Source organism: Trichosurus vulpecula, chromosome 6, assembly GCF_011100635.1.
Source record: "Trichosurus vulpecula isolate mTriVul1 chromosome 6, mTriVul1.pri, whole genome shotgun sequence".
NCBI classification, from domain to species: Eukaryota; Metazoa; Chordata; class Mammalia; order Diprotodontia; family Phalangeridae; genus Trichosurus; species Trichosurus vulpecula.
This window is the reverse complement of record NC_050578.1, coordinates 169,280,481-169,290,418: the sequence shown is the minus strand read 5'-3', so window position 1 is coordinate 169,290,418 and position 9,938 is coordinate 169,280,481.

Here is a 9,938-nt window from a genome sequence, read left to right as displayed (position 1 = left end):
AGGGCAAGAGGCTAGGGCTGGGTCTGGATCTGGCTTGGAATCAAACTGTGGCTACATTTGCTCCTACTACTCCCTCTCAGGGTGGCTGGGTGAGGGGAGAAACAATGGTTCCCCAGGCTGGCAATTCTCTGCTATGCCTTACAAAAACTAAGGTTTCTAAGAGTTTTCCCAGCCCAAGATATCTTGTCCACTGTTTGGAGCTCCAGGCATCCGCAGTTCTTCTCTTTTTGCCCCACTTCTTTTCTGGGGAAATTGAATTGTCTTTTAAGAAGAATGGGCATAATACCACTGTCTTTTCCCCAGCTATTCCTGTCATACACTCAGGGCAGGTCCCTCTAGGTGAATGCTTCAACATGGCTTCTAAAAGAAATTAGACCTTTAGAACTTCTGAAAAGGTAGAAGTCACTTAAAATATAATCACACTTGCCAATAGATTTCTACTTTGGCGTTTCAGAAGATGGAGAGGATGTAGAGACTCATAACCAGGACACGTCTTGGCTGAGAGATCAACTGAAGCAGGCTGACTGCCTAGTTATGACTTCACTTAGGTGTAAGCCATGGTATGATTCTGAAGCTCACTGCCAGGAAAGCCAGACAGGAAATAAGGAAAAACAGTCCTCTTATGCAAATCTGAGAGTCCAGGGAAAATACAAGGCAATGAACCAATAGAGAGTTATCTCATTACCAAGTGGTCGGAAAGACTGGGCAATTTGCCAAGCTAAAGAACAATTCTACGGTCGAGGTTCTTTAAAGTGGATGCTTCACAGTTACATGCTATCCACAAAGGAGTTAGTTGGGCTTCCTGGGGACCAGGAAAAGAGGCATGATGGAAAGTATAGCTAAATAACTGCTTATTTATTCTCTCTTGAGGGACAGAGAATCCTGCCAAACCTAGCCTGGCCTGAGGACTTCTACCTAGGCTGGAAGTTAAGCCTGAATCCGGAGACAGTCCTCTCTTGCCCAATATTCCAGCAGTGCGGAATAGAGGGTACCATCCTCAGCTGATTTGTTGGGGATGAAGAGGGGACTAGAGACCATGATAGGTAGTCTGGGCCATCCATGATTTCAGGACCAAGATTCCAGGGCAGTGAGTGTGAATATATTGTGGATACAGAATAGATAATAGGTCACAATATAACTATCAGGACTATCTAGCCAGTGAGTGACCAGGCTGACATATGATATTCCAGAGATAATTGGAAAGGAAATATACATACATACATACATGTTATGTATACATATATATATATATATATACGCGTGGGTATGTGTGTAAGTATATGTATAGTATATGTATATGTATATAGTCCATTGGTAGAGTACCTGTGGTTGGTAGGTGTAAACTCCATATGTGACATCATATATAGCACATAACTTATGTGTCTGATTTACCAGTGAAATCCTAATTAACGTAGATGTTATGTACTAGGCACACCTGTACCTGTATATACTAGCTATACACTTTTTGATGTATCTGGGCCGGTGATGAGAGTTGCAGGAGCTATCAATTTTGCATTAAGGAGAGGCTATAGTAAACCTGTTCCCAAGAGTTCCTTTCTCATAATTCCTGGGGTTGATTCATTAGAAATTCTTTGAAATTTCCCAGAAGGATGTGTATGGACCAACAGTGTATAATTAAGTGAGGGCGGTGATTAGTAAGGCGTATTCTACAAGACTGAAAGTTTTTTCTTAAAACCAGGGTACTGGTCACACAGAAGGGAAAGGGTAGCAGTAGTGGTGGTGATGGTATGAATGAATGAGGTGGTATGGTATGATATGGTATGAATGAAAGAATGAATGCCCATAGAAACAGATCAAATGGGCATTAGAGTAGCCTGAAGGAATACAGGAGAATTAAGATGGGTAGGGAGCTATCGCTACAGTTTAGAAATGAAAGAAGACAAGGCATGGAGTCATGTCTGGACTATGACGACTAAAAGCAAAAGTAGTTGTTTCCCTCTTGCTGTGCTCAGGGAATCAGAGGGATTGAAAGAAAACTAGATTATAACCCCCACTCCCCCAACCCCCAACCCCCTTCCCCAAAAGATATAGAAAATTGTGTGTAGATACAGAGACGATTCTACTTGATTCCCTTCCTCACTGATATTTTATGTCTTCCTTTTGCTATTAGAATCTTGTGTCTAGTACAGTTAAGCATTTGCAACATGAATTGCATTTGGGACTGGGCTTTAATTTGAATAAATGATTCCCTCAAAACAGCCATATCCTCCAACCAAGTACCCCTCAGTGCCATTTTCAGCAATAGAACACAGGGCTAGATACTTGAATATCTAAGGGTCTAAAACAAGGGTCTCAATCTGGAGTCTGTGAACTTGGATTTAAAAAATATTTTGATAACTATATGTCAATATAATTGACTCCTTTATATTCCTGTGTATTTTATCATATGCATTTAAAATATCATCCTAAGAAGGAATCTATAGGCTTCATTAGACTGCCAAATGGTCCCAGGACACAAAAATGCTTGAAAAACTGTTCTAAAATATTTTCAGCATAACAGACAGAAAGATAGACTTGGAATCAGAAAGACCTGTGTCCTGCCTCTGACACTTACTCACTCTGTGACCATGTGTATAACACATGGAATTTCTTTGGGCTTTAGGCAGCTCTCCAAAACTTATGTACTGAGTACAAAGATAGTTGGGAATCTTCATCAGAACTTTGACGTAGATTCCTTAAGAAGATTTGAAAAGACATAGGTTACTATCTAAGAATCTTTTTTCATTATAAAATCTTATTTTATTATGCTGTCATTCTAGAAAGATAAATTGCTTCTTACAAGTAGTTGCACGTCAAGGAGACTCCTAGTAAGCATAGAATGAGCTGATTCACATCATGCCTATATCTCCCCAGGGCCAAATTTCATTCTGGGCAAGCTTAGTATGAGAATGAAGATCTGGATCAGTTCCCGAAGATTTTAACCTGTACTTGTGTTCTTCTTAGGCAAGAAACTAGATGAATTCTCAGCTCCTCCTGTCCCCCGACCATTCCCACCACCACCATCCTAGGGTAGAGAATCCCAATCTGAACTACCTCAGCATCACCATTGTGATACAAAGGAGAGGTAAGATGTCTACCCCCAGGTAGGCCTTTTGCGATTGCTTGGGATTGCACCCCCCTCCCAGACTAAATCATCTCCTCCCTCACTCTAAGATTTGATCCACAGCCGAGATCGATTCAAGGAATGTAGTAGGGCAGGGCACTTCATAGTAGTCACTTTTCTGTTTCTGTCACCTCACATTCATCATCACCATCATCATCATCACATCATGGTATTCAGACAGAAACAGTTCTGGGATAAGCCATAATCCTGATATCATTCTTATATCTAATGTTCTACAGGCCATTACACAGATGGATAAAATAACTCCTTGTATTTGAATAAAAATGAGAGGAGGAAAGCTAATCTTCTGTAGGCTACTGAAAACATCCTTTTTTGAGGCTGTCCTTGAGATTGCTGGACAACTCCACTAGCAGACAGGGTGATGAGGGTGATATGTTCCTTTGTTGTTGTTGTTCAATCATCTCTTGTTGACCCCATTTGGGGTTTTCTCGGCAAAGGTAGTGAAGTAGTTTGCCATCTCCTTCTCCAGCTCATTTTACAGTTGAGGAACGGAGGCAAACAGGCTTAAGTGACTTGCCCAGAATCACACAGCTAGTAAGTGTCTGAGGCTGGATTTGAACTCATGAAGATGGAGTCTTCCCAACTCCAGACCTGGTACTCTACTGCACCACCTAGCTACCCTGCTGTGTTTTTACCTCCTCCTTTCCTTTATGATTTTTTTTTTACTGTTTCTTCTTGATTTCTATATTTTGAAAGCTTGTCATTTCAAATCCTTGGAGGTTATGAGTATTTGGAATCGTAACACCTATTTATTTAAGAGTTCTGATGGAACGATGACATATCCAACTGGCTGTGTGTAACTTTTCAGACCATGGGAATGCTCTGGTTCCAACACAGAATATTGATTGAGATCTCCAGGATATTTTGAGGTCTCTCTTTGCATTATGAGGATTTGAAGTCTGACAGTCCAAGGATGATAGAGACTTCTTGATGTGTAATTCTAACCACTAAGTCATATCTTTCTAGGTATTTGCTAAATGTAAACTATTGCAGCCTTCAGTGATGTGTTGCAAAGTTTCTACTCACTGTTTGCGTAATCACTGCATTAATCAATTTTTCTGTGATGACCTAGTTCTAAATTGCCACCATAAATTCCTCCATTTCCAGAAACACATCTGAGTGACTTAGCCATTTGTCTGATGGCTCTTTGTCTACTTTTTGTGGGTGGAATTCATGCATATTTCGCCCCTCGGTGGCTTTTTGATTCTACTACTGCAGTTTAGCTTCTTCATAGGTTCCATCTAGAGGTAAGCCATTTTTTTCATTATATTCCACAAATCCAAAGCATGCGTATGTTATCAGCATCCACTGTTGCTGGGTGAAGTAATGTCTGCTTATGTCAAAAGAATTTCTGTAAGTTTCTAACATTTATCATATGCTTTGAGAATGTCTAACAACCCTCTTCTCCCTTTTTGGTGAGTATCAACCTTTCTATAGCTGCTGTCTTAGGGTGATGGTGAGTCCTGTGTTTTATTAATACTACATGGATTTTTTGTTTAAATCCTTTTTAAATAACAAGTTCATTTTATAACTCTAAAAGTGTATTACTGCTATTATTATTTTGTTCTTTGCATCCTACTCCCCTTGCCTTCTCCCTCCTAGTCCCAGGCTACCCCAGAAACAATCTGGGACAGCAGGTCAGTGGAAAGAGCCACAACTGCCGCTAAGGGAGTCCTCCTCCTCTTCCCTCTTGCCTGGGCTGCTGGACTGCTAACAAGGTTTCAATGGGATGGAAACCAATGGCTCCCACTCCTTATGATGAAATGGAAGATCACTAGGCTTTCACATCTGCCTGGCCTCTATATCCTGCAGTCTCTAGCACTATCATCTTAAGTAACCTAAGGACCTCTGGATTTTGCCATCTCCCCCACCTCTGAACCTTTAGGACATTCCATCTGCTCTGCAGATGAACTTTCTTTTATGAGACTGCCTTCCTCAATTAAAGTGTGAGCTCTTGGAGAGCAGAGACTATCTAGCTTTTTCTATCTGTTTCTCCAGCACTTCATACAGTGCTTGTTATACTGCAAGTGCTTAATAAATGCTTTTTCTTGGATGCCCATCAATTGGGGAATGGCTGAAGAAGTTGTGGTATATGAATGTAATGGAATATTATTGTACTATAAGAAATGATGAGCAGGAGGATTTCAGAAAAACCTGGAAAGACTTATATGAACTGATGCTGAGTGAGGGGAGCAGAACCAGGAGAACATTGTACACAGTCACAGCCACATTGTGTGATGACTAACTTTGATAGACTTGGCTCTTCTCAGCAATGCAAGGTTCTAAGACAACTCCAGAAGGTTCATGATGGAAAATGTTATCTATATCCAGAGAAAGAATTATAGAGTCTGAATGCAGATCAAAGCATACTATGTGCTGTCTCTCTTTTTTGTTTTGTTTTGTTTCTTCTTTCTGGTGGTTCATTCCATTGGTTATAATTCTTCTTTACAATATGACTAATGGGAAAACATGTTTAATATGAATATATATGTAGAGCCTATGTAAGATTGCATGCCATCTTAGGGAGGGGATTTGAGAGGGAGGGGGAGAAAATTTAAAATTCAAAAGTTTGTGGAACTGAATGCTATAAACTAAAAATAAATAAATTTTAAAAGTAAATGCTTTTTCTTTTATTCATTCATTTTTAGGATTACTATTAATAATGATTACATTTTATAGTACTTTGCACATATTTACATATACTTCACATACCTAATTCATATAAATTTCAGTTTGAAAATACTGAAAATACTATAGGTGAAATTGCAAACTTATAAAATCTTGAAGAGCAATCTGGCATTCCTTGGTAAAAATTACCACACACACACACAAAAAAATCATACTTTTGACCCATCATTGGGAATGTATCCTGAAAGTATTATCAAAAACAACCTCCAAAAATGCTGTCTATTCAAAGGTTTTGATAGCAGCATAATATATAATTGCAAAAGCCAAAAACAATCTAAATGTCCATTAGAGGAATGGGTAAATAAAGTCTAGTGCATTAATATAATAGGATATTGTAATGTAAATCAATCAGCAAGAGTTTTATGAAATAACACAAAACAAGCAGAACTAGAAGGATGAAATACAAATTATGATCATTGAAGAAGGAAATGAGAATGAATAAACAAGGAATGCTAATAAGGATTTAAAATGACAGAAATAGTGTTATGATACTTCATATATTGAATTATATTGAATTAATCAGTTAAAAATTTAAACAGTCACTAAGCAAGTTTAGCTCTCTGTTTATATAGATGTTTTGATTTTCCAATCCTTTAACAATCTTTTTTTTAAAGAAAAAGATGCTGAAAATCTGATTGGATTACACCTGGTACAGAAAGAAAATGAATCAACCTTGACTTATACTTTAAAACTCATTTTTGTGTCATGACATGGAGTTTTGGGGAGAGGAAAAATGTTTTCATTTCTATGTCTTTTTAACTACACCATGAAACTTAACATAAAGAAAGACTCACAAATGAAAATTGAGAGAGTCTTAAGTGTTATCCTTTTCTCCATAGTCACAGACTAAAGAAATTTCATGTTGTTCATTTTGGAAATGAACAAAGCATTTCCTTCACAGTAGAAACAAGCCTTCTACTCACGATGGAGAATGCTATCTACATCCAGAGAAAGAACTGTGGAGTACGTATGCAGATTGAGGCACACTTTATGCTCACTTTTTTCCCCTTTTCTTCTCTCTTTTGTTTTTGTTTTTGGGGGTTTTTTTGGTTCTGTTTCTTCTTTCTCATGATTCATTTTAAATGTAAAATCTAACCTTCAGCTGGAACTGTGTGATTTGCAAGCAGACCTTTTTTATCCTAACAGAAGTGAAACAGGAGAAGGTTTTTTAATCACCTATTTATGCGCAAGCACATTGTCAACTACGATATTTATTAAATCAAAGTCCAGATGTTCATTGATAGATGATTCTTTGGCCAATTTACTTTCATTGGCTACTACAAGCACAGAAATTGACATAAATGCTTTAGTAAATGAAGCCAAGCTACCGCAGAGCTCTCACTAAAATGGCAAATCAAAATATATTGTCTATTGTTTCAATAAAAACTTCTAAAAGTAAAAAAAAAATAAAAATAAAAAAATAAAAATGTTCTTCTTTTTTAAAAAAAGAAAGAAACAAGCCTTCTTCCCCAATCCTCCTTCTTCCCCATACATTCTTCCTGTTTTCTCCTCATTTCCTTCTCCTTTTCTTTGTTCATCTTCCTTTCTGTCCCTATCAGTTATGTATGATTGTTAGGAGGAGGAGATCATTCCAACACTCATTTTTACCACCCACAAACTGGAAGAATTTTAAAAACCCAATTTCTAATTAATGGGTTAAGAATATCTTATGGGTTTCAGTAAGTGCTCTGACAAAGGCATAATTTTCATGGATCATGAGAAAACCCAATAGAGGCGATTATAAAAGCCTGACACCTCAACACTGTAATGGGTTCTGCTTGCACCACTGAGTACTCCTGGGCTAAATTGGCATTTAGAAGGATGCACAATGGGATCTCCTCTACTAGCAAAGTCAAATGCTGAGTTACACGAATACTTTAATCCAACTTTGCCTTAGATGCCCAAGTATTTCAGCTAGAAATGTTTTTTTTTTTGGTCTTAAATGACAGTTAAGTCCCCATTTATTCATAATGGTTGAAAAATTGGATGTTCTAGTTAATTTAATATTCTAGTTAACTGAAAAGTTACTATACATAATTGATATATAAACATAAATATATAATACACATAATCCATATATATATTATTCATATATGCATAGAGAGAGAGAAAGATGGGGCAGCATGGCATGGTGCAGAGATTCTCAAAATATTTTCTGTCTTAGGACCTCTTTACATTCTTAAAAAATATTGAAGATCTCAAAGAGCTTCTGTTAATGTGGGTTATAGCTATCAATATTTACTACATTAGAAATGAAAACATCTGAGTAGTATTATAAAAGTAGTTTTGACCTTGTGGAACCCCTGATATGCTCTTAGGTACCCCCAAGGGTACCCAGATCAATCTTTGAGAAGAGAACTTGGCCATTCCTGGAGTTAGGAAGACCTGGATTCAAGTTCCAACTCTAACATATACAAGTTATGTGACTTTGGGGAAATATTAAATTTATAAATGACTCCAGTCAACTCCTTAAGACTACAAGCTGCAGAGAAGATACTGATCTGCATTGGTACAGGGAGTTTCCTCATCACCAGTTCTTTTTACCAATGAGATTACTGGTCCTGTCTTATCAAACATTATGTTATATTTAGTCATATTATGTCATGTCATATAATATAATATGATATGGTGTGATGTGATATGACATCATATGATATATGATATAATGCGATATGACATATGATATAATATGTGATATGCGATATGATATGATATAATATGATATGGTGTGACATGACATGATATGATATATGATATAATATGATATGACATATGATATAATATATGATATGCGATATGATAGGATTTAATATGATATGATGTGATGTAATATAATGTGATATGATATGATATAATATGATATATGTGATGTGATGTGATACGATGGGATATGATGTAGTATAGTATCCGTGTAATATGACATATTACATATTATGTGGCATGGTATAATGATATGATGTAGCATAATGTGACGATTGGATAGGTTATAATCTGATCTTATATACCCTATATAGATGAACAAGTCTTAATGAATTTGAAGACTGAAAAGAGCACTAGCTCTCAACTCTAGTCAGAGGACTTGCATCAAATCCTGCTTCAGGCCATTACCTTTGCAAGCTTGAGTAAGTTGCTTAACCTCTCTGAATCTCAGTATCTTTGCTTGTAAAATAAGGATTAGGTAGCCTCTGCGGTCCCTTCCAACTCTAGAACTTTGATCCTATGTATATAATATACACTTAAGGTGGGAAGCCTTTCCTGATTCCCCACCCCAAAGGTCTTAGTGTTCTTCTCTCCTCAAATTATATTTGTTTTATTTCTTGTCTAAAAAGTTTTATCCTAACCCTTCACTGACACCAGGATCTAAGTTCCTTGGGGTCAAGGACCATTTTTGATTCTGACTTTGCATCCCCAGCAGCTAACATAGTCCCTAACACATAGTAGGCACTCAATGAATATTTGTTGAATTAAATTGAATTTCTTCATCACTCAGAAGATCATTCATAGTCTCATATTGCCCTCTGGTCATCATTATAACTATCAGTGACTATAGAACAATATTGACATGGAAGGCATAGGACTTGAGGCAGAATGTGAGGTTTCCAGAATGGGCTTTGATCCAATAATTACTAACAGTACACTGTGGTTAAAATACAGCAACAACTATAACAAATAAAACAGGTTATTTAAACTTTTATGGCTATTTTAGACAAAGAGTTATTTTATGATCTGAATTCAAATAATGGTTCTGTCCCTTATCATTTATAAGACTGTAGGAAAGTCAATTCACTCTTTGGACTTCGGTTTCCTCATCTTTTAAATTAATGGATTGGACAATATAACCTATAGAAGTCTCTTCCCAGTCTAAATTCTATGATTCTACACTTTATTTTATTACCATAATCTGGCTATTATGTCCAATAACTTAAATTCTAAAGAATCTATTAAGTGAGAGGAGGATCCAGCCTATGAAAAGTTATATTCTGGAGAAATGGTTTCTTATCTTAACAGTTACTTTCTCTCCTGCTTCTCATAGAAGCAGAATAAGTATATATCAAGCAACACAGCTACCAAAGGACACAAAAGCTATCACTTGGACAGAGCGTGC